At 43.5% G+C, this 26,208-nt stretch overlaps 1 long non-coding RNA gene across 1 annotated transcript in view; it reads left to right on the top strand.

Annotated features, from left to right (window-relative positions):
- Positions 1–25,644, top strand: part of LOC139038751 (uncharacterized) — a 41,616-nt gene extending 15,972 nt beyond the window's left edge. Inside the window, exons 2-3 of the long non-coding RNA XR_011491904.1 lie at positions 17,278–17,387; positions 25,329–25,644. This is a non-coding gene — a long non-coding RNA (uncharacterized lncRNA). The remainder of the gene's footprint in view (positions 1–17,277; positions 17,388–25,328) is intronic.
- Positions 25,645–26,208: the final 564 nt, after the last annotated feature.

Raw genomic sequence — 26,208 nt, forward strand, 5'->3', positions numbered from 1 at the left:
AGGGCCGGGGGCTTCCATGCCCACCTTCCAGCACTTCTGTGTGTTCACCAGCCCAGGAATTCTTTGAGTCTCATTGTTTGAAGGTTTCTACAGAGATCACTCTCCAGCCCCTCAGGTTGGAGGGCAGGGCTGAAAGTTCCCCGTTCTAATCACTTGGTCTTTCTGGGGATCGGCCCCATCCTGAGACCTTGAAGAGGGCCCACCCTAAGTCAACTAATTAGTATAAACTTCAGTGTAATCAGAAGAGATTATTATGGACAAAACAACACTCCTATCACTTAACCTGTGATAAAGGTAAAAAAAAAAAATATATATATATATATATAATCAAAAATATATTATCAAAGAAAGAAAAAAAATCAGACACAGCTCTTGCTTTAGTTTGTATGGACAGTACTTCAGGGTAACCAAGTAGTTAATTGTGGTACTGGAGAAGTCCCTTGAGAGTCCCTTGGACTGCAAGGAGATCAAGTCAGTCAATCCTAAAGGAAATCAACCCTGAATATTCACTAGAAGGACTGATGCTGAAGCTGAAGCTCCAATACTTTGGCCACCTGATGTGAAGAGTTGACTCATTAGAAAAGACCCTGATGCTGGGAAAGATTGAGGGCAGGAGGAGAAGGGGGTTGAGGATGAGATGGTTGAATGGCATCACCGACCCAATGGACACAAGTTTGAGCAAACCCCAGGAGATAGTGAAGGACAAAGAAGCCTGGTGTGCTGCAGTCCATGGGGTCGCAAAGAGCTGGACAGGACTTAGCAACTGAACAACAACAACAAGTAGTTAATCAGGGAAAATTAATCTTTCAAGAAGTATTCCAGCTAGTAAAGACAGAAGCAAGTGATTGAATTAGAAAAAAATCACTACTTTGTTGTCTCTAATGAAATAGTGGATCAAGGCTGCAGTCATCAGTAGATGCTAACCTTTTTAGGAGGGCGGTTGGAGAGCTTTCGAGTTGATGATTAGATTGACAAGCCCTGAATTCATGGATCAGTCTTAACATCGTTAAAAGTGGGACAATCAGACATTACGTGTCTCCTGATAAGATGTAATAATACTCTGAGCTGCTGATGACTTATTCTTATTAATATAAAAACTGTCCTCTAGTCATACTTCTAGAGCCTCTACATCAGTAGTTCTCAACTAGGGGTGATTTGCCCCCATCCAAGAAACATTTGACAGTGTCTGGAGATGTTTTTGTTGTCACAGCTTAGTAGTGGGGAAATGCTAATTGTGGCCAGTGTGAAAGGCCTGGGGTGCTACTAAATAGCCATCCCACTGTGCACAGGAAGCTCCCCACCATCAAGAATTGCTCCAAAATAGCAACAGTGTAGGGCTGAGAAATCCTGCTCTAGAGCTAAGCTGCTTACAGAAATGTGGGAGACCAAACACCATATTAAATGATGCTGCACAGATGCTATCAGCCAAATCCAGAATGCTGGAAATTTTACAGCACAAATGATCCCATGACTTCAACCAAAAAAGTGGAATAAAAAATGGAAACAGAAAGGAACACTAAAATAGGTTTTTTTAAGAGATATATCAAAAACTACAATGTGTGGACATCATTTGCCTCTTGGTTCAGACAAAGCAGTTGTAAAAAGATATTTTGAGGCATTAAGGGAAATTTGCACACAGACTGGATATTAGATGATATTAAGAACAAGTTATTAACTGTGTTACATGTGATATTAGTGTTGAGGTTATTTTTTAAATTCTATGTTTGTTAGGAATACATATTAATTATTTACAGGTAAATGGTAAAGAATCCGCCTGCCAATGCAGGAGACACAGGTTCCATCCCTGGGTCAGGAAGATCCCCTGGAGAAGGAAATGTCAACCCACTCCAGTATTTTTGCCTAGGAAATCCCATGGACAAAGGAGCCTGGTGGGCTATAGTTTGCGGAACTGCAAAAGAGTCAGACATGACTTAGCAACTAAACAACAACAACAACAAATGTTATGATGTCTGGAATTTGCTTAAAAACAATAGTTCTCAAAGTGAGGTCTACAGACCTTTAAGGGGAATCCCTGAGACTCATTCAGGGGTGTGCAGAATCAAGCTTTCTTTAAAAAATATTAAAATATTATTTATATTTTGCATTGCTTTGAGATTTGCACTGATGACGCAAAAGTAGTGCTAAAGCACAAACCAAGAGAGAGACACCAAACTGGCCTAGTCATTGTAAGCTTTACTGACATATAGCGACCATTTGTTAAAAGGCCAATTTCACTTAAGAATGTACCATATGAAGCAATAAAAGCTGTTGAATCTGTTAAATCTTGATCTTTTAGTGTACATCTTTTTTTATTTTGTGTATTTCTTTTTTTGGCCAACCCACACAGCACATGGGATCTTAGTTCCTTAAGCAAGGATGGAACCCTCACTCCCTGCCTTGAAAGCATGAAATCTTAACCTCTGGACTGCCAGGGAAGTCCTTAGTGTACATCTTTTTAAGATCCCATGTGACAAAATATGAAGTATCCATAAAGCACTTGTGCTGCATCTCAAAGGATGAGAGCTGTCTCATGGAAACATGCTTATGATTTTGTGTTTTGAGCTGAACTAGCTGCTGTTTCTGTGGAGATTGATGTTTGCTCGCAAAACTGACTAACAGATGAATTACAGTCAATTCTGGGTCTGTCTGGCAGACTTTGGCCCCAAAATGAACAGTCAGGTGTCACTTCAAGTTAAAGAATGGACAAAGTTTGATGCCAATCACAAAATTTGAACTTCCAAGTGAAAATTCAAATATAAGTAACATGTCTGCCAACTGGCCAGAATGTAGACCTTCAGATTAAATTGGTGTTGATATTAACAAATGTAAGTTTTTTATATTGTGTAATATGTCATTAAACGTTAGAAAAATCTACATAACTTAGTCAACTAATATTTTTCAAATAACTAAGGCATGATAACCCACTGGGACTTCCCTGGTGGCTCAGACAGTAAAGAATCCTCCTGCAATGCAGGAGACCCAGGTTCAATCCCCTGGAGAAGGGAATGGCTACTTACTCCAGTATTCTTGCCTGGAGAATCCCATGGTCAGAGGAACCTGACAGGCTACAGTCCATAGGGTCACAAAGAGTTGGACACAACTGAGAGAATATCACTTTCACTTCACTTTCAAGGCATAATGAGACAAAAAATCATGTCTGAGTAAAAAAACACCAATCAAAGTGCAAGAAAGAACAATGGGTTTTAATGGATCAACTTACAAAAAGCTCACTGATATAATTTCAAATTCTACAGGGCAACTAACAAATTTAAGAAACCAGTGCTTATCAGGTATAATTTCAAAGACAAATACCCACAAATATCTGAAAAGTCTATGAAAATATGCCCTCATTTTCTAACTGCATACCTGTGCAAGGTCAGATTTTCTTCTTGTGTTTCAACCAAACAACATATTGTAAGCAATTGAATTAAGAAGCAAACACAAGGACTCAGCTATATGCTAGTGAAAATCCAGTTATCTTCTGTTAACCAGACAATGGAGAGACTTGTAAAACTGTAAAACAATGTCACTCTTCTTACTAGTTATGTATAGTTATTTTTCACTAAAAAGCATATCATTTATGTTAACAAGAAAAAGTGTGTTATAATGTTTAAATAAATTAATAAGTAAATATTTTAAAGTTTCTCAGTTTTAATATCTAAGTATCAAAAATATAACTCACATAAACCAAAACTTTTGGGGGGTCCTTCCTGTTTTTGTAAAGTGCAAAGGAGTCCTGAAACCAAGAAGTTTGAGAAAACCTGCTTTCAAATGATCTTGATATAGCACAGGAAATCCTACTCAATATTTTGTAATAACCTAGAAGGGAAGAGAATCTTAAAAGTTTTATATATATAAAGTGAGATCTGTGCTGTATACCTGAAACTAACATGATATTGTAAATCAACTATACTTCAATAAATAAATAAGTAGATAATAAATAAATAAAAATAAAAAGGTTTTAAAGAAAAGAATGACTGAGACTTCCACTGGTGGTCCAGTGGTTAAGTCTCCACACTTCCCCTGCAAGGAGCATGAGTTCGATCCTTGGTCGGGGAACAAAGATCCTGCAAGCTAAACAGTGTGGCCAAAATTAATTTTTAAAACAAATTAAAAAAAAAATAAAAATAAAACAAATTTTTAAAAAGAATGACTGCAACAATAAAATAAAATGACAGTGCAGCAAACCAAAACCAACAAACAAAAGCAGTGTTGGAGGGAAGGAGACTTATCTGTGACAGGATTGAGTTGAAGTTGGGGATTGGATACATGGAGATTCTTTTGCCTCGTTCTCTCTCTTAGTACACTTCAATTTTTCTGTAATAAATTATGTTTTTAAAGAGAGCATTTCCCTGCCTAAGATATTGATAACTACATCCACCCATGCTTTCCTGTATCTTCAGGGTCTGGGATCACAGCCAGAGGTAAGACAGTCCTCTGTAAGCAACATGGAACTCCCACTCCTTTCCAAGGATGCCTAAGGATGAGGACCTGGAACGTGAAGAAAAACAATGTCAGGTCAAATGCCGTTTTACCTGGGCCCCAGATTCCCAGTTCATGAGAGGGGCATCTTCAATGGCCGTGCCTAGGGGTCCCCCGTGGAGATTGCACTGGAAAGAGGGGAGGGTCTGGGGTGGCTTCTCTGTACCACTAAAAATGTGCTGAGGACCACAGACTCCTGTCTGGGCTTTCCCTTCCAGCTAAAGCACTTTGTGAAAAGTTGATTCCTCTCAGTCCCATGAGTTTCCATCCACTTAGCGATTATAAGTGTTGATGGTCTCTCAAGCATCACGGTCTGCCTCGCACAGGACAAGAATACAAAACACAACAGTACCTGTGATTTTCGTGACATCAGAAAGTCCAGATGCCCCTGCCTGCTTCCATCTTCTTATTCCAAAAATTCAACCACTAATGCAACACTGCTTTGATTTCTTTCATGATGAGTCACTGTCACTTTAACAGGAAGATGAGTCTGACCCTTTCCAAAGATAGAAACCAAAGGGGAGGGCTATATCGGTAGGGAAGATGTTTAATTTTATCTGAGACACATTGATTTTATGACTCTAAGGGATGTCTCTTTTTGTTTTTTGTTTTTCCTGGACCAAGCTCTGTGACATGTGGGATCTTAGTTCCTGGACCAGGAATTGAACCCAGGCCCCTGCATTGGAAGCACAGAGTCTCAACCCCTGGACTGCCAGAGAAGTCCCTAGGGGATGTCTTAATGGAAGTGTCCAGGTGGGCATATGGATCAGGAGCTCAGGGGAGCAGCCTGAATAAAGAGAGAGAGATTTGAGGGATTTCCCTGGTGGTCCAGTGGCTAAAGGCTCCACACTCCCAATGCAGATGGCCTGGGTTTCAATCCTGGGTCAGGGAACTAGATCCCACGTGCTGCAACAAAGATCAATGATCCCTTGTGCAACAACTAAGACCCGGCACAGCCAAATAAATAAACAGATTTAAATAAGAGACAGAGAGTTGAGAATTGTCCACATTTACAAAATAATGAAGAATATGGGTTCATTCAACCAGAGTCTCAGAGAGGAGAAGAAACGAGGAGGGAAGTCTGAGGAAAAGCACATCCAAGGAGAGACACTCACAAAGAGAACCAGCAAAGCGTGAGCAGAAGTGAGGAGATGAGAAGGGGCCCAAGGAGCGTGAGGAAGAAGTGGGAAGCAGAGAGTGTGATCCAGGAGGACAAGGGGAAGAGGGAGCCGGCAGTGATGCCAAGTGCGAGCGGCCCCCGGGAGAACGAAGACAGAAGTGGCTTGTGAATAAATAAGTCAACGAGGATGCCACTGGGAGCCAGGTCCCACGCAATCTCGGTGGGGTGGTGGGAGAGCAAACAGCCTGAGATCAAGAAACGGAGATGAAGTTAGCTAATGCATATAGACAACCCTTAGGAAGTGTCGCTGGCAGTGGAAGGAGGTCATGCTTTCAGCAAGGTTTCTTGCTTGTGTGTTTAAAATGGGAGAGACTTGAGCATGCTTTAAAAATCAATACTTTTAAATTTTGTTTTATTTTAAAGTATAGTTGATTTACAATGTTGTGTTAGTTTCATGTATACAGCAGAGTGATTCACATATACATACATATTCTTTGCCAAATTATTTTCCATTATAGGTTATTACAAGGTATTGAATATGGTTCCCTGTGCTGTATAGTAGGTCCTTATTTTATGTAATGTAGTTTGATCTAATAATCCCCCAAATTCTAACTTATTCCTACCTACCCACTTTCCCCTTTGGTAACTATAAGTTTATTTTCTATGTCTGTGAGTCTGTTTCTGTTTTGTAAATAAGTTCATCTCTATCATATTTTAGATTCCATGTATGAGTGATATCATACAATATTTGTCTTTCTCTATCTGATTTACTTCACTCAATGTGATAATCTCTGGGTCTGTCCATGTTGCTGCAAATGGCATCATTTCATCCTTTTTATGGCTGAGTAGTATTCCATATACCACATCTTTTTTATCCATTCCTCTGTTGAACGTTTAGATTGCTTCCATATTTGGCCTATTGTAAACAGTGCTGCAGTGAACACTGGGGAACATTTGTCTTTTCGAATTAGAGTTTTCTCTGGATATATGCCCAGGAGTGGGATTGCTGGGTCATATGGTAGCTCTATTTTCAGTTGTGTTTTTTTTGTAAGGAACCTTCCTATTGTTCTCCACAGTGGCTGTATCAATTTATATTCCCACCAACAGGATAGGAGGGTTTCTTTTTCTCCACACCCTTCTCAGAATTTATTATTGAAGTCAGCTTTTTAATTGATTGTATTGACTGGTAAAAAGGAGCCAACACAGCAGGAGATGTTGAAGAGACAGAAGAGATGGTGGATCATCAGCGACTAAGGAGGCAGACTGGATGGGGTTCAGAGCCCCAGACAGGGTGGTGGCAGGGACACATAGGACCCTAACTCAAAAACTTCAAATTCAGGCAACAGTGATACACTATTTTTCATCAACCAGTTTGGCTGTTTACAGATAAAGGAACGGAGGCACAGAAAAGTTACCGTCAAGACCACCCAGGCGGCACATAGCAAGAGTCAGGATTAGAACAGCAGTCAGGACTAGAACAGCCTAGCTCCGGCAGTGAAGAACCTGCCTACCAGTGCAGGAGACACAGGAACCACGGGTTCTTCCTTTGATCAGGAAGATTCCCCTGGAGGAAGGCATGGCCACCCACTCCAATATTCTTGCCTGGAGAGCCCCATGCACAGAGCAGCCTGGTGGGCTGCAGTTCATTGGGTCCCAAAGAATCGGACAGGACTGAGCAACAGCACACACACTCACAGCCTGGCTCCAGAGTTTGAGCTCTCAAGCATGGTGTGACACCTTACTTCCAAAAATAATTACACATTGCATAAATATGCATTTCCATAAATAAGCTCATGTAATAAATGTGCATACACATATGTGTGTGCATGTATAATATGTATTCATGCATAAAAGACTAGATACCATGATACAAAGAATGATTATCTCTGAGCAGTTGGATTAGAGTTTTTTTTCCTTTGTTCTTTTCTACATTTCTGAATCTCATACAAAGTGTCAATTATTGTGTTATAAGAAAAAAGTAGAAGTGATTTTTAAAAATAAGCCTGGGCAAGAGAATAGGATGACAACACAGACCAGACCTCCGTTGTTCAAGTCCAGCCTTCATGGATAACCTTTGGGGAAGGGAGAGAGGGCACAGAATGAATGGGTGAGTCAGTCCCTCAGCCACACAGAACCCTCACAATGTCTCCTGAAAGTTCCAACTACTGTTTAGCTTTTGCAAAAGTCCAGAGCATTTTCCCTGGGAATTGCTATCTCCTGTCTCAAGCAAAAATGTTGTAACCTAAGCAGACTCTAACATAGGGTCTTTTCCTCTCCCATCAGAAGGTCCCTCAGGGAGGAGATGGGATAAACTGGGAGTTTGGGATTAACACACATACACAATTGATACTATGTATAAAATAGATAACCAATGATAACCTACTGTTCCCTATAACACAGGGGAACTCTACCCAATGCTCTGTGGTGATCTAAATGGGAAGAAAATCCGAAAAAAGAGGGGCTATATGTATATGTAAAGCTGATTCACTTTGCTGTGCAACAGAAACTAACACAGCATCATAAAGCAAAATGTATCGGTCAGTCGCTAAGTCATGTCCAACTCTTTGCGACCCCCTGGACTACAGCACACCTGGCTTCCCTGACCTTCACCATCTCCCAGAGTTTGCTCAGATTCATGTCCATTGAGTCGGTGATGCTATCTAACCATCTCATCCTCTGCCAACCCCTTCTCCTTCTGCCCACAATCTTTCCCAACATCAGTGTCTTTTCCAAAGAGTCGGCTCTTCACATCAGGTGGCCAAAGTGTCAGAGCTTAAACATCAGTCCTTCCAATGAATATTCAGGGTTGATTTCCTTTAGGATTGACTGGTTTGATCTCCTTGCAGTCCAAGGGACTCTCAAGCGTCTTCTCCAGCACAACAGTTCAAAAGCATTAATTCTCAGGGCTCAGCCTTCTTTATGGTCCAACTCTCACATCCATACCTGACTGCTGCTGCTGCTAAGTCACTTCAGTCGTGTCCAACTCTGTGCAACCCCATAGATGGCAGCCCACCAGGCTCCCCTGTTTCTGGGATTCTCCAGGCAAGAACACTGGAGTGGGTTGCCATTTCCTTCTCCAATGCATGAAAGTGAAAAGTGAAAGTGAAGCCGCTCAGTCATGTCCGACTCTTACCGACCCCATGGACTGCAGCCTACCAGGCTCCTCTGTCCATGGGATTTTCCAGGCAAGAGTACTGGAGTGGGGTGCCATTGCCTTCTCCGCCATACCTGACTACTGGAAAGCAACTATACTCCAGTAAAAATTAAGAAAAGAAGATCCTTCCAGTTTTCCCCACATGTCCCTAAAGGAATAATCAAGATGTATGCCCTCCAGATGTTCTCCTTACCTCCACTAAAGGCTCTTAGGCTCTTTGCAGAACCAAGACCAGATCAAAAGCCTTCCCAGCCTTAAGACCCTGAGCTCAGGCTTCCTGGCCAGCTGGCGCTCCGTGACACCATGCAGGTGGCCTTTCCATCCCAGCCTCATGTTCCCAGGATCTCCTCCTCTCCCTCCATGGTAGCCTTTCTCCAGAAAGATATCACTTCCTGCCACAGGGAAACCTGTAGAAGGCTAACAGGCATCAGTCCATAAAGCAGAAGTGAAGGGCAGAAGTAGGGGGTAGGGGATTAAGTGTTGTCATTAAGGCTTGGGCAGCAGACAGAATGTCTTCTCATTCTTTCTCATGTCAGGGCCTTTTAAGTAAAGTCACGACAGAGATCAAACATGAAAGGAGAGGAAAGAAACTCAGTGATACTTAAGCTACTAGGAGAGACTGTCAGAATCTTCACAACAGAATAAAATAATGTTCAGTGTACTCTTGATGAGGGCTTTCCTGATGGCTCAGTGGTAAAGAATCTGCCTGCAATCCCGAGACTTGGGTTCAGTCCCTGGGTTGGGAAGATCCCCTGGAGAAGGAAATGGCAACCCATTCCAGTATTCTTGCCTGGAAAATCCCATGGACAGAAGAGCCTAGTGGGCTACAGATCATAGGGTCATAAGAGTTGGACATGACTTAGCGACTAAACAGCAATTGATGAACACACCCATGAAAGAGAATGAAAAAACACCATTTCTTAATCAGAGATCCATCCATTCTATAAACAGGGACACAACATATTTCTTCTCCAAAGATGCCAATTTCTAATTGATTATTGATCTCTATCTAAACCATGAAAATTAATAGTCCCAAAGAGAAAAAGTAACATGGAATCATTGGAGAATTTCAGACAATAAAAATAAAACTTTTAAAAAAGAGAGAGAGAGAAAAAGAGAGGTGGAAAACAGAAACTAATATGGGCCATGAAGGGTGCGTTAACAACACATTAACAACCTAACTTGATTCCCAACACACACCCACGAAGGGAAGTGTTCTGTTTGTTTTTGTTTTATTAAAATGCCCACTTTACAGACAAGGAAGCACAGAGAGGTGTCTGGGCTCCAGCTCTGCCAGGAGAAGGCGGAGATTTAATATAGATGATCTGGGCTCTGGCACACAGGGGATTAACTGAGAGGCGAGGGCAGCGAGCATCTTGAATGCTGTCAGAAAGGCCATGTCTTTCCCAGCCGTTCTTGTGCTGCCATGGCGACAGCCAGTTAAAAATAGTGCAGGCTCAAGTCAAGGCATCAATGTGTGCTGACACTGGGAATGCTCCCGCAGGCCTGGAGCCCATAATAGGGAGCACAGCCCCTCCCAGGATGGGGTGCTCCTTACTGAGTGGGGAGTGCTCCACATCCACTGAGAGTGGTGGAGATTTCCAGATGGAGATAGAGGTGGGCCTGGTGCATCCTGTGGGAAGGTTGTCAGCTGGCAGAGAGGGTCCAGACTATGGGGATAGCCTCTTCCTTCAACCTCCCTGCCTCACTCTGACACCACCCTGCCTTCCTCTCCCTCCATGCACCCCTCACCTTGTGCAACTACTGCCCCAGTCGCATCCCTCCCACTAGATTCTTACAGGGACCCGTGGAGCACGTTTGCTCCCCATTACCTCACCTGCAGCTAGCATAGTGCCTGATCTTTAGCGGGTATCCCTACATAGTTATTGAATAAACACATAAGACCTTGAAAATGACCATTTTCAGCTCCTTACTTTGAGCCATGTTTTACTATTTCTGACTTATGTACTAGAAGGTCCTGATTGATTTAGGCTGCCTAGAATCACAATACCTAGCACGGCTGGGCTGGGTCTTGACACCTTGTCCAGCTCAACATCTGCATTTTACAGAAATTCAGAGGGTCCTTAGTTGGCATTCCTCATTCTTCTGAGCCACCTCCCCACCCCCTAACATGTAATGCTTTCTTTTTTCCTAGCATTTCTTATGGAGAAATAGAAATTGACTTTGAACATTTTCAGAGCCAGAATAACTTTAAGACAATTCTGCAATGAAGACAGTTGTTTGCAAGAGCTGCTCAGGTCCAGGCTTTCCAATGCCTGGAGGAAGAAGGTAGGGCTGTGTGTTGGCAGCTGCAGACCACTCCAGTCCTGAGAGTGGACAGGAAGGAGGAAAGCTCCGCCAGTGCGGTCTGTGCCGCCAAATACAGATTATTTGCATAATGAGCCCCGTGCATACGTTAGCTCCTGACTCCTCACAGTCTTGAGGAGCGAACGGGTATTATTAGTGTCATCTTATCTAGAACTGGGTCACACCAGAAAGACAGGCTTTCCAGATGCTTCCTGGGGATCGACTGTGCTCAGGCACGCTGAAGACACTGGCCAAGGTGCTGCCCTGGTCAAGCCAGTCAACCCATCAGCCCTTCTGTATCAGGGAAGAGCAAATTTTGACTCCATGTTAGATCTGTTTCTTTTACTTTAACCTTTGCTTCGTTGCTTTTGTTATTATAGTCACTGTCTGTAGCTGTAAGCATACACAGTAGCCTGCCAGGGGGAACCCCACCCCTCCACCTGACTGTTAAACTCAAATACCTTTGTTCAGCTTCCAGTTGTTGTTTAGTCACTCAGTTGTGTCAGACTCTTTTGTGACCCCATGGACTGTAGCCCACCAGGCTCTTCTGTCCCGAGAAACATTCTGCCTGTCTCAGAGAAGTGCCCACCTGTGAGTGGCTGCAGAAAAGAAGAAATGAATGCCAGCATTCCCTCCTCAAGGTGGGCCAAGGAGTTGTTTTGCAAGACTCATGACCTTTTTACCTTACTTCCTCACCTCCTCCCCATCTCTATTCTATAAATGACACTGGCCCCACGACCCTAATAAGTTGGTGTTTTTGGGACACTAGTCTGCCATCTTCTCGGTCTGCTGACTTTCCAAATAAAGTTGAATTTCTTTCCTCAACACTTCGTCTACAATTCACTGACCTGTCGTGCAGCAACTCAGTAACAAGCTCACTAACTCTTGCTCCCTGCCACTCGCCCTGCCTGCCCAGCACAACTGGCTGCTTCTGCTCGTCCTTTGGGGCTCAGCTCATCCCAGGGCTGGTCTGCTGACCATTGCCTCCCACATGCCTTCAGCATCGCTGATACACCTCCTCCCTAGCAGGGGTCACACTGTATTGTGGTTTTCTGTGTGCATGCCTATTTCCACCTTTGGGCAATAAGCAAGTTCAGGGCTGGGCTGGCCCATCGAAGACACTCAGTGGGCGATCAACAAACTAAACTGTGTGCCCGGCACACCCTGAAGTCCCCTCTGAAACATCTGCTGGGCATAGACAGCTCATGTTTTCTTGGGTGCCAAGCTCGAGTACAGCCTCAGCTGCAAGGAGCTGTGAAATCATGTATTCTATGGCATCCAAGAAACTGGCAGTGCTTGTTGCATGCTTGCTCGACGATAAGTTGTTGTTCAGTCACCAAGTCGTGTCCAACTCTTTGTGACCCCATGGACTGCAGCATGCCAGGCTTTCCTGTCTTTCACTGTCTCCCAGTTTGCTCAAACTCATGTCCACTGAGTCAATGATGCCATCCAACTATCTCATCTTCTGTCATCTCCCTCTCCTTTTGCCCACAATCTTTCCTAGCATCAGGGTCTTTTCCAATGAGTTGGCTCTTCGCATCAGGTGGTCAAAGTATTGAAGCTCCAGCTTCTGAATCAGTCCTTCCAGTGAATATTCAGGGTTGATTCCTTTAGGATTGACTGGTTTTATCTCCTTGCAGTCCCAGAGACTCTCAAGCATCTTCTCCCACACCACAGTCTTTTGAACTACAACTTTATTTAATGCTTTTGACATCAAATCTTTGGCACTCTGCCTACCTGCCCGATGATAAAACACCATCTAACTCCTACGGCCCAAGGGATCAGAGGATTGGTGTTCCCTGGGAGTGGGGGAGGGCTGCCTGGAATGTGTGTAGGTGACGCAGAAGGCATCTGTGCCAGACGTAAGTATCAGGAAGGCAGGTTTCTTGTCTAAAAAAAAACACATTTTAGAAGAAACAGAGATGCCAAGTTACAGAAGAGGTTGCTCCACTGCAAGACACAAAAGCCAAGTTCAGATGGGTCCTTCTCCAGAAGAAGGACTGAGCCAGGTGACCTCTGAAACTCCTTCCAGATTCTATTATTCAACCTCGACATTGCCAGCAGGGAGTGAGCCACAAATGTAGGAGCTGAGCAAAGATATTCTGAATGTAGTGATGTTGCTGATCAAGTGGGTCAGAGCAGGATGCGTGGATGGAGCTCGGATGGGGACCATCAGACTCCCATGGATTCGGTTGGTCAGCCAGTGAGGGATTTGCAAGCAGAGGAGCAGCCATCCCATATCTCAGGGGCGGGAACTAATGCAGGATGTGAATGTCTGCCTCTGTGCCACCTTTTGGTTCCTGCTCTCCTCCTCACACTTTCCCACAATAGAATCTCAGGGCTTATCACTAACTGCAAAGATGAAGATCAATCCAGCCCTTTTCCCCATGGATCCTACGACAAACTACAACCATGTCCAACCAAGACAGAGCCTGCCACAGTCAGCAGCATGGAGGCGTGGACTGGGGGAAAACAGGTGCTCACATGCACGGGGGTCAAAGGAGAGAACACTTGGCAGAGGCTGATAGGCACATTCTTAGGTTCTTTCTCTAACTTTATTGCTTGTATCAGACACTCCCTTTTGCTCCTGGGAGGAAGAGTAAGAGGCATGCTTGGAAAGCCTTCAGGGATCAAGGTGACCATAGTTCCCTGCTTCTGGAGGTACCAGGTGCTGGGTCTTCATGAGGTCTTTATGGTGACTGGTGCTCCAGGCTGCAGCTTGGTTCTGCCTGATGGTCCTCCCTCCTGCACATATGCAGGACTATCAACAATCAGCTTTGAGAGGCAGCATTAGATGTCACTCTCCAATGTACTGCTCCATCATCAGCACCATGAGAATAATAGGAAGAATATCAGGAGATGCTGTGGGAATTATTGATAATGTGTGAACCTATCATGTACAGGCGATTCATAAATAGCAGGTTTTCCCTCACCTGTGTAGCAGCCCATCACTGCAGGTCATCACTTCTAGTCTGAGGCTGGACTTGACCCAGGTTCTCTGGCAAGATCTCTGCAGTTCCAGCATGGTTTCCAGCATCCAGGCTGTGCTTCCAGATCCTGGGATGCAATCAGTTCCTGGGGCCTCATAAGTCTGCAGGGTTGAGGCTGCTGCACTCTTTATTTCTCCTTCCAAACTGGCTTTGGATGGGGATGAGGTGCAATGTATAGATGAGACCCTCCCCCCAGAACCTCAAATCAACATGAGCACCTCAGGGGAGACGGAGGCAGATGGAAGCAGGCAAGACATTCTCCAGCATCATCCTTTTAAGCCTGGTAACCAAGGTAACCAAGCCTATGCCATAGTGATGATCAGTTGGTGCACCTCCAGGGATTCCAGTTTCTGCTTTGCCACCAACCACTGAGCTGGTCCTTGCACCTTCTAGAGCCTTCATTTCCTCATCCACAGACTGGGATGATAACATGACCTTCCTTGAAGGCGGGTTTCTCTAACCGTGGGTGTGAACACTTCTTTGTAAGCCGCCAAGATGTATGCAATTGGAAGAGGTGGTAATTATGGAAGTGTCATCAGAGGCACGTTTGTTGCTGTTGGTAATGCAGGCGCTGGCCCTTTCTCTCATCTTTACACAGGTTGCTAGAATCACAACTTATAATTAACACACGGTGATGTGGCTTGACCCAGTTTCCCAAAATGGAATGTTTCAACTACAACTGGTGAAAAATGTGAAGTTCTTGTCTTCCTAGCAGAACAAGCTAGATAAATCTCGTTTCCCCAGGCTTCAAGCTTTCTTCTGAGCTAATGAATAAATACACATATTGAACAGATAGGTAAATTCACTTGTTCAATAAATATCGATTGGGGGTACTTCCCATCTCCTGGCCAGACTCATTGACTCTGTACCACAGGGCAGCTGCCTTGTCCTCGGCCTTGGCTCTAACTTCTTTCATTTTCTACCATCCCAGGCATGTCTAGGACTGGCCTCCCACTGAAATTGGCAGCCCCATCTCCCTTGGGCACCTTAGGCTGGTGGGCAGTAGCTGGGCAAGACAGGACATGGAGTCAGACAGTGAAGCCCTTCTGATGGCTCCCCACTTGACTTCGAGAGAGTAACAGGTGTCAACTACAAATTGGCACTTCCCGTGGGTGCTTGTCATCTGCCTCTACAAGAATTAAATCATGTGCTGCTGACTTTCAACACCCCGTGAAAGGAGTTCAAGGTGGAGAGCAGGAATGAGGCATCTGTGCTTTTGGGGGGTGGGTTTGGGGGGAGAAACTGGCAGAACAGGTCTTCAGGTAGTCAGATGTTCTCAGGAGTCATTTTTATAAGCCCAATTCTTGTATCTACTCAGATCTAGAAAAGAACTAAAATCCTTCAGGCTGACAACTGCTCCTTGTGATTAGCAGAAACATTCTGCAAAAAATATACGCAGATTGCATGTACTCCCCTTCACCAAAATCACATCTATATTGTCCTATCCCCCCTGCCTCTTTGAGGCAGTTTCTCAGAGCTATCTGAAGTGTTCTCCTCCCGGGTTGCAGTCCTCATTTTGCCCCAAATAAAACTTAACTTGCAACTCTCACATCATGTTTTTTTGATAGTTGACAAAGGGTTCTTTATGCCTGTTTCCTTATCTGAAAGTTGAAGGTAATACCTGTCTCCCAGGGTTGCTGTGAGTGTTAATAAGGAACTACACATTTATACAATGGGCAGTCAGCAAGTGCTATTTCCTTCACTTCCACTGCCCCACCCCCACCCCTACATACTTCACAGTATGGCAAATGGTAAATTCTGATGGCACTGCTTTTTCCTCTATGGTGTCTTATTTTTAAATATTGAACTTTCATTTCGGAGAGTAGCGTAAGGTACGAATCTAATTTCCTTTTCGGATTCAATCTTCAGTATTCCGACAAGATTTATTAAATAAGCTTGTCTTTCCGTGTTGCTTACTCATCACATAGTACAGTCTCTCATATAATTTGATCTCAAGCTTGGTCCTCTTCTGCATAATTTATATGTAGTTTTCTCTTTGGATCTGTACTCCAGTTGTTGTTTGTTTGTTTGTTTAAATCATTATTGATCTAAAATAGGTTTTTATAACCAGGCAGATAATTCTTCCCCACTCCTGCTCCCCGGAGCTTACTTTGTGGCTCAGCTAGCTGGTAAAGAATCTACCTGGAATGTGGGATACCTGGGTTCGATCCCTGGGTCAGGATGGGGAGATCCCCTGGAGATGGGAAAGGCTACCCACTCCAGTATTCTGGCCTGGAGAATTCCATGGACTGTCCATGGATAGTCCATGGGGTCGAAAAAACTCAGACACAACTGAGCGACTTTCACTTCACTTCACTTTCTGCTCTTCCACTCCAACCTGAATTATGTTGTTCTTCCAAGCATACTCTTTTGTCAGGTTCCAAGAGAAGTTTTGGCACTTTCAATGAAGATTTGCTTGCCTGCACAGAGGAGGTAAGGGCTAGCATTTTTAAAAATATATATTTATTTGTTTATTTGGCTGTGCCTGGTCTTAGTTTTGGCTCGAAGGCTCTATAGCTGTGGTGCGTGGTTGCCCCATGGTGTGGAATCTCAGTTCCCCCACCAGTGTTTGAACCCATGTCTGCTGTGTTGGAAGGCAAAGTCTTGACCACTGGACTGCCAGTAAAGTCCCTGCTGTGCATTTTCTTTTTTTTGTTGTTGTTGTTTTTTTTTTTTTTGTTTGTTTGTTTGTTTTTTTCTTTCTTTCTTTTTTTCTTTTTATTAGTTGGAGGCTAATTACTTTACATTATTACAGTAGTTTTTGTTATACATTGAAATGAATTAGCCATGGATTTACATGTATTCCCCATCCCAGTCCCCCCTCCCACCTCCCTCTCCACCCGATCCCTCTGGGTCTTCCCAGTGCACCAGGCCCTAGCACTTGTCTCATGTACCCAACCTGGGCTGGTTATCTGTTTCACCCTAGATAATATACATGTTTCAATGCTGTTCTCTTGAAACATCCCACCCTCGCCTTCTCCCAGAGTCCACAAGTCTGTCCTATATATCTGAGTCTCTTTTTCTGTTTTGCATATAGGGTTATCATAACCGAGGATGCCTGATGTTCATCTCGTATCCTGAGAATTCATTGGTAACCTCTCACTTTTCTGACCTCTTTCTTTCTAGTCCTTTTCGACAGCTGGTTTGTCTTTTTCAAGGTGTCTTTTGAATGCTAATACTGCCTAATCTGAGCCTAATGTTTATTATTTGCATTTCTGCTTCAGGGGCCAGCTGGAGAAGCGGACAGAGTTGACTGAAGACTGTGGAAGGAAGGGCATTTGGGGTCAGACTTTTCCTGGAACACACTTCCCACCTGGCTTTTGGGATTCACCTGGTAAATTCACCTTTGGGTTTTTGGAGTTTTTAACCTTTGTTTTAATTCAAGTTTTAAAATTTTTTTGCATACAGTTATGCAGAAAACTCTGTAATCTTTCTTTTAACTTGGCTTTTATGCTTCCATTTTTATATATAATTCTTGGATCCATATGGAACTTACTTGCATGTGAAAAATAAGGTAATAAATTGATTTTTTTCCTTCAAATAGCTAACCTTTTTCCCAGCAGTTTATTGAATGCCTCATCCTTGCTGATAAATTTAATGATGCCATTAAAATGTTTTTAAATTTCCATTTTATGTATTTATCAATATTTATTTATTATTATTATTTTTTTGCTGTGCTGGATCTTCATTGCTATCTGGGCTTTTCTTTAGTTGTGGCAAGTGGGGGCTACTCTCTAGTTGCAGTGTAAAGGGTTCTCATTGCAGTGGCTTCTCCTGTGGCTCCCAGGCTCTAGCCACACTGGCTCAGTAGCTGTGAGCTTAGGCTTGGCTGTCCCTCTGCATGTGGGATCCTCCCAGACCTGGGATCGAACCCGCATCCTCTGCATTGGCAGGTGGATTCTTAACCAGTGGACCACCGAGGAAATCCTAATGATGCCATTTTAATCAAATACTCAATTCCTATATTTGCTTGAATTTATTTTTTTACTTTCTGGTCTCTTACTTTGATCTCTTGGTCTAATCCTACTCTAAAATATCTGTGGCCTTAAACAATGTTTTGATATCCCTGATGGTATCATAGTCATATTTGTTATTCTTTTTCATATCTTTTTCTGCATCCAATCATGTGTTTATTCTATGAGATGGACTTTAGCTTTAAATGTTCAAATTCCAAACAAAATTCTATTGGCACCTGGATTGGTAACAGAATGAATTTAGAGATTAAATTAGGAATTAAAGCTATCTTACTGAATAGTCTTACAAAGAAAAACCTTTTTCACTTACTAAAATACTTTGTGTAGCTTTTAACAGGAATTTAAAATTTTTTGCATAGGGTTACAATTACCCTATGTATATATAAGGTTAGGACTGTAGTAATATTTACTACATTTGTCCTTAAGTATTTTTTTTGTTTATGTTATAAAGGGCATCTTCTTTTTCTAACTGGTAATTATTTGTAATATAGTAAAGGTTTGATTTGAGGCATAAATTTTATAAACAGATGCCTCATCCTTTCCAAGTTTTATACTTTTTATTGTTTCTCGTATATGATAGTGGGAGTTCTTGTTTCTGACTTTAATGGGAATGTTTTAGCTTTTCACATTATACTGTGCTAGATTTTTGGGTGGAGGATTATAATATTTTATAATGTTAAGGAAATACACATCAGTATTTATTTTGTTAATTAAAAAAAATGGAAATAAAGGTTGAGTGCAGTATGTGCATACTCAGTTGTGTCCGACTCTTTGGGACTCCATGGACTCTAGCTTCCAAGGCTCCTCTGTCCATGGGATTTCCCAGGCAAAAATACTGGAGTGGATTGCCATTTCCTCCTCCAGGGGATCTTCCCAACCCAGGGATCAAACCTGAGTGTCCTATGTCTCCTGCATTGGCAGGCAGATTTCTTATTATTTAGCCAGCCGTGAAGCCCCTGCTTTCCTTAGGTTAGCTTAATTATGCGTTTTCTAAATTCTTAAATTAATTGCTTAATTTTAGTTCATTTCATTTTTTCTTATTTAGTAGTATCAATAAGTAAGAGAGGAACTTTTACCAAACACTGCTTTAGCCACATTCTATAGATTTTGATATGTAGCGTTTATTGCATCTTATTTTATTTTTATGAATATTCTAGAGCAGAACTACCAATAGAAATACAACATGATATCATCTGTCATTTTACAGTGTCTGGTATCCACATTTAAAAAGCAGACAGTGGAAACAGGTGATATTATTTTAATGATATCTCATTTAACCCAGTATATCCCAAACATTATCATTTAAACATATTATCAATAAAAATACATTAATGAGATATATTACATTCTTTTTTCATGTTAAGTATTGGAAATCCAGTGAGTTCACATTCCCAGCCATTCAGACTAGCCTCTTATCAAGCGCTGTGTTTCAATAGCTACGTAGGGCCACTTGCTACCTTAGGGAGCAGCTCTGCTTCAGAATCTCAGCTTCAGTTTTGTCGCAGACAGAGTTAAGGATGAGATTAAGACATAAACAGAGTCAGGCTTTTGATTTATGTTTTGTCTTTACAGCTTGATTACACTGGGATCAGGGATCATGGTCTATTAGGTTTTTAAAGAGAAAATATGATATTTTCCATTTTTGGAAACTAGCTGATGTATGTCATATTAGTATCAATCATATTTTTTAAATATGATTTTAAATAAAAGTTCCATAGCTCCTTGCAAAAGAGATGAACTGTCTAGTTTTAGGTGTAGAATTCACTTCATTGTTCTTGTCTATTTTGTTGGGGAAGGTCTACCATGAACCAAGTGATATAAATCTACATCTACCCTAAAACCACCATGAACTAACTTAACATCTTCTCTTATTATTTTGTATCTATTCATTTACTGGTTTTTTACACCTTCTAAAAAAATTTACATTGATGTGATTTTACTCAGTATATAAGGATTTCATTGGAAACTGGAAATTTTATTTTTATAAAATGCCCCCTTTTGTCTTCTTTTTGTCTTCAATTTTTTTTTTATATATTAACATACTTCTGAGCTTCCCAGGTGGCTCAGAAGTAAAGAACCCACTTGCCAATGCAGGATATGCAGGTTCAATCCCTGGGTTGGAAAGATCCCCTGGAGGAGGAGGAAATGGCAACCCACTCCAGTATTCTTGCCTGCAGAATCCCATGGACAGAGAAGCCTGGTGGGCTATAGTTTACAGGGTCACAAACAGTTGGACACGACTGAGTGAGCACACACACAACATACTTCTGCTTTTGTTTGCATTTTCCTAATATACATTTGTATGCATTTTTCTGGTGTTTGCATTTTACTATAGGAATTGCTTTTTGAGATGAGTTTTTTGTAAACAGCTTATAGCTGGGTTTTCACTGAGCTGATATATGCTGTCCAAGTAACCAGTAAACATAAAGAATATAGTTAGAGAAAACAAAATAGGTCCTCCACTCCCAGGGAATACAATGTATCCCAAAAAGAAAGACAAGAGCCTCTGCATCTGTAGCAGGGTCTCAGCCTTGGCATTATTGGCATCTGAGGCTGTATGATGCCTCGCCGTGGGGGTGTCCTGTGCACTGCGGGATATTTAACAGCATCCTTGGCTTCTACCCACTAAGTACCAGTGGCTTTCCCCCATCCCCAGCCCTGGTCGTAGACAACCAGAAGTGTCTTCAAACATTGCCAAGCATTGGCTAAAAGGGAAAATCTCCCCCCACTTAGAATCGCTGATCTAGAAGGGCCACGCCATACCTTTCTCCTGTGCTTGCCACCTACCCATCCGCACCTGTTCCCTCCAAGTAGAGGGTTCAGAGTGAGGTGTGTGGCAGACAAGCTGCTTCTTGCTGTTGTTTAGTCGCTCAGTCCTGTCTGACTCTTTTGTGACCCCATGGCTGCCAGGCTCCTCGGTCCAGGGGATTCTCCAGGCAAGGATACTGGAGTGGGTTGCCATTTCCTTCTCCAGGGAAGCTGCTTCTAAACAGTAGAAAAAGCCCTCTTCTGAATCTAGAAACTTCCATCTCTGATGATGCCTTTCACATTAGCAGTCAGAGGTTTCAGTCCTTCCCTTAAGTGAACATGACCATTTGATCCCCTGCTGGTGTGTCTCCTCTTTCTGTTTCTTATTAAGTGTCAGGAGAAGGAGGTTATGTGTTCATCTGTACTCTACCATCTTCCACAGTTGTCTCCTTTCTAGTCCCCGATCTGCACTCTCTTCCCTGCACACCTGATAGAGAGATGTCAGGTTTCAGGAAAATTATAATTAAATCTATAGTCAACTCTGATCAGATGGCATTAAACAGAGGAACACGGAATGAGGAACAACGTTCTCTAAAGGGAGAAATATTTTTACATGAATATTTTGGTATTTGTTAACGTACTGGAATTAATAGAGAGATGTGGGAGGTGCTGAATAGAAATCCAATTTGTAGTGATTATGCCCAAATTAAGATGAGCACAGAAACCTGTCTGGTGTGGGAGGCGAAGTCTGCTGTTCCAAAGCAGAGGTTTTAAAGGTGTGGGTGGGAAGAGTGAGAGAGACTGAACGTAAATGTTCCTGCAACAGGAATGAGGAAGGAGCCTGTGGGTCTCCTGACTGCCAGGAGCATCCTGTGGAAAGAGACTCAGCCCTTAGCCTAGAGGTGACCAGCAGGGGCCGTTCCCTAATCCTGAGCCTGCCAGCATCCCTTCAATTCACTGGGTAGCTGATGGCCTGCAAAGAGCTTTTGTGTATTTATCATTTTAGATAAAGTGGATAAATGCAGATGAGAGCCTAATAGAGAGATTTATTATGGGACTCCTAAACCGATGGAGAGATTTGAATAAACTATATAAGGGCTTCCCAGTGGCTCAGCAGTAAAGAATCTGCCTGCCAGTGCAGGAGACACAGGTTCAATCCCTGGGTCAGGAAGATTCCCTGGAGAAGGAAATGGGAACCCACTCCAGTATTCTTGCCTGGAGAATTCCATGGACAGAGGAGCCTGGAGGGCTGCAGTCCATGGGGTCACAAAAGAATCAGACACAACTGAGCAACTAAACCGCCACCAAGCAGAGAAATGGCAGTTCCAAAGTAGCAACATTGAGGCTAGTTCATAAAGGAAAATATTTAAAGCAGAAAGATCAGGGATGAGGCTGTTAGAATTGTCCGGGCAGGAAATTATGTGGGCCTAATAATGGAATATTATTAGAACCTGACATTTCCTTCGGCAGGAAGGCGAGCACTTGGCATCCAATTAGTGCCTCTGGGAACAACGGGAGGCCTACTGTAGGTTAGAAAAGACATTTTGTTAAACTTTCCCTGCACTCATGAAGGCAAGACTATTACAGAATTGGTCCAAAAATAACCCAGCCAAACTGGGGAGCTGCAGGTTGGCTCCACATCAGCTGGATCAACAGAAACTCAGAAGTAAGACAGCCAGGCAGGTAGACCAGCTCTGTCAGCCCCACCCAAAGTGGGGCCAGGGCTTCCTCCCTGAACCCTTGATCTCTGCTTATTCCTCTGTTCCTTAACATTTACCACCATCTGCCTGGAAGTCAAGATGTTTACTTATCTGGTTGTCTCTACTGTACACTGCAATCTCATGGAACAGGAAGCTTTTCCTGCCATTTGTTATATGCCCGACGGTGCCTTCACAAAGAGAAGACTTTGGAATGGAATTGAAAATAAACTTTACAAGTGAGATTACTGAACTGCTATCAGTGGTCAACAAATATTAACCATAATAAGGATGACAGGTAATAGCGTGGGGGCCCCTCCTCGGGGTCAGGCACACTGCTAAAAATTTTATGTGCATTATCTTTGTTTTGAATTTTTATTTTTAATTGGAGGATAATTGCTTTACAATGTTGTGTTGATCTCTGCCATACAACAACACAGATCAGCCATAGGTATATATGTGTCTCCTCCCTCTTGAGCGTCCCGCCCACTCCACCCCTCATCCCACCCCTCTAGGTGATCACAGAGCCCTGAACTGAGCTCCCTGTGCTATATAATAACTTCCCACCACCTATCTATTTTACGCAGGGTAAATTTGTGCCACCCTCTCCTTCCCCCAGTGTCCACAGTCTGTTCCCTACATCTGCATCTCCATTGCTGCCCTGCAAATAGGTTCACCAGTACCACTTTTCTAGATTATACATATATATATATACACATTAATATACAATATTTGTTCTCTGACTTACTCCACTCTGTATGACAGTCTACACAGATCCATCTGCATCTCTACAAATGGTTCGTTTTCATTCCTTTTTATGGCTGAGTAATATTCCATTGAATATATCATCTATCAGTGGGCCTCTAGGTTGCTTCCATGTCCTTGCTATTATAAATAGTGCCTCATCAGCCTTCTTTAGATGCTATCTCTTCCTTGCTCCTTTTCCCAAAACCCATCCTCAGAAAGCATTCTGATTAAGTCCATGTCATGAAAGAGTTCCTTACTGATTTTCAGGTTTTGCCCATCCTGAGACGTTAGCCTTATACCAAAAGACTGCCCAGATGGTCGTGTTTCAGGTGCATGGTACCCCAGGCTGGATGGAGAGCTGTCTCTTGCAGTACAGAGAAGGGGACCATCACAGCTTACCAGAAAGCTTCCTGCACCAGTGGCCACGGAGGCCAGTTCCAGCCTCATAACCCCCAGTGCTGCTGCCCAACCTCCAGCCATATGCTCCTCTGAGAATCTTACACGTCCCTCCTTACACAGGCATTTATTTTCAAAGAATCGAAAGTGTCATCACAGTTTCTCTGCCATCCCTCCTCCACAGCTGCTGCCCTCTTCCCACAAAGCTTCCAACATCTCAGCCTAGGGTGAACTCACCTGCCCCTAGACACACAGAACCCACTGACTCTGAGCATAAGCGCAGTGATTTCCATGGAATCAGGACAGCCTTGCCCCACGCCCTTCACCTTGTGACCACCCTCTGTGTTTCTCAGCTTGCCCACTGGATGAATAGGTTTGCTCAAGCTGTCCTGGACTTTGTGAAAAAGGATCCAGAGCACCCACCCCTTGCTGCTGGTCATGTGACGTGGCCCTCACCACCTCTCACTTCCTCTAGGGGCTGAAAGGATGCTTCAACACAGGCAGTGATAACATATGAGTGTGAATATAAGAAACCTCTACAACTCAATAGCAAAATAAATACATACACCAATTAAAAATGGACAGTGACTCAAATAGACATTTCTCCCAAGGAGACATATAAAGGAAATGGCAACCCACTCCAGTATTCTTGCCTAGAGAATCCCGTGGACAAAGGAGCCTGGTGGGCTGCTGTCCATGGGTCACACAAAGTCGGACATGACTGAAGCGACTTAGCATGCATGCCTGCATTGGAGAAGGAAATGACAACCTACTCCAGTGTTCTTGCCTGGAGAATCCCAGGGATGGAGGAGCATGGTGGGCAGCCATCTATGGGGTCACACAGAGTTGGACACAACTGAAGCAACTTAGCAGCAGCAGCAGCACATATATGAAAAGATGCTCGACATCACTCATTGTCAATAAAATGCAAGCAAAACCACAGTGAGATATCACCTCACATCTGTGTGCCTTCCTCAAGGGGGCTCTCCCTGCCATCCCAAGCCCAGAGAGGGTAGGATTACTGCCTATTTCATCGATGGCCATGATTTAGTGCCTCACGTGGTTACCAGCACCTGGCTGGCTGAGTAATAAAGGTAGGGGACAATCTCCATAAGGAGAACCCCTGTTACCTATGGAAAGTCCATAAGAAGTCTGGGGTTCAAGGTCAGCCAGTCCACTCAAGTCAACCAGCATCAACAGAACACCTGCTGTATGTAGAGCTGTGAAATGCAGCCTTAAAGTAGCTGCTAGGAGAACAGAAGGGTTCCAGATTTCCCTCCCTCAAAGGAAAAAATATCCAGACCCTCTGTCCAGACAATTATCTTCAGAGGCTCTGAAGATTTTTTTCCATTTATAGTTTTACCCAGAGAGGCTCTTTGATATTACAGGACTTGCCTGGAGATGCTGTTTGAAGGCTCCAGCTCAAACAGCTTCCAAGAGGAGCTTCATGGAGACACCACTTTATGAGTTAAAATCATCTCTCATTGCCATGGCAATCCTGCCAGTCATTAAAGAGATGCATTCAGGGCTGGCAGGGCTCTTGCAGGTCTCAGGACAGGCAGGAACCACAGGCCATGGAGGATGGGAAAGAGGGGCAGACAGAAGACCAGTCAGAAAGGCAGAGGTTGTCAAAATGCCCTGATCTTCTATCAGGAAATAGACTGGGAGTGATGGATGCATGCCACACTCACTGGAAATTATTGAACTTTCCAGGATTGGGAATGTCTGCAGGAGTCAAGGAAATGCTCCTTGGGCTTCCCTGATGGTCCAGCGGTCAAGAATCCACCAGCCAATACAGGGGACATGGGTTTGATCCCTGGTCCAAGAAGATCCCACCGCTTCAGAGCAGCAAAGCCCATGTGCTGCAACTACTGAGCCCACATGCTAGAGCCCACACTCTGTAATAAGAGAAGCCAAGCACAACAAGAAGCCCACACACTGAAACTAGAGAAAAGCCCTCACATAGCAATGAAGACTCAACACAACCAAAAATCAATCAATCAATAAATAAAATCTTTATTAAAAGAAAATAGTCCTTGTGTGGGGCTGATTACGGACTCTCTTGGCAAGTCCCACATCTGGGCTTCCCTTGTGGCTCAGCTGGTAAAGAATCTGCCTGCAATGTGGGAAACCTAGGGTCGATCCCCGGGTTGGGAAGATCCCCTGGAGAAGGGAAAGGCTACCCACTCCAGTATTCTGGCCTAGAGAATTCCACGGACTATATAGTCCATGGGGTCGCAAAGAGTCGGACACGACTGAGCGACTTTCACTTTCACTTCAGCAAGTCCCACATTTGGGCACAGCAAAACCTCCTGAGCTGCAGCCATACAACAGGCAAAGGGAAGCAAGAGTGGGGTGAGGGCTGGGAAGGCAGTGGAGAAGAGGAGGGATAGAGACAAGGAAGGGGTGAGGGAGGACAGCCATCTCTGCCCGGGGTCCCCAGGGAAATCAGAGGCTGTTTTCTGGCTCGAAGATCCTCAAGACTTTTCTTTACATCCAATCACTCCCAGCATCATAGGCAGAAACAGAGCTAGACTTTGAACTTAGCTCAGAGGCAGAGCTTTTCCAGGGTGTTTCAGCTTTATACACCACT

The sequence above is a fragment of the Odocoileus virginianus genome, chromosome 16 (genome assembly GCF_023699985.2).
Source record: "Odocoileus virginianus isolate 20LAN1187 ecotype Illinois chromosome 16, Ovbor_1.2, whole genome shotgun sequence".
NCBI classification, from domain to species: Eukaryota; Metazoa; Chordata; class Mammalia; order Artiodactyla; family Cervidae; genus Odocoileus; species Odocoileus virginianus.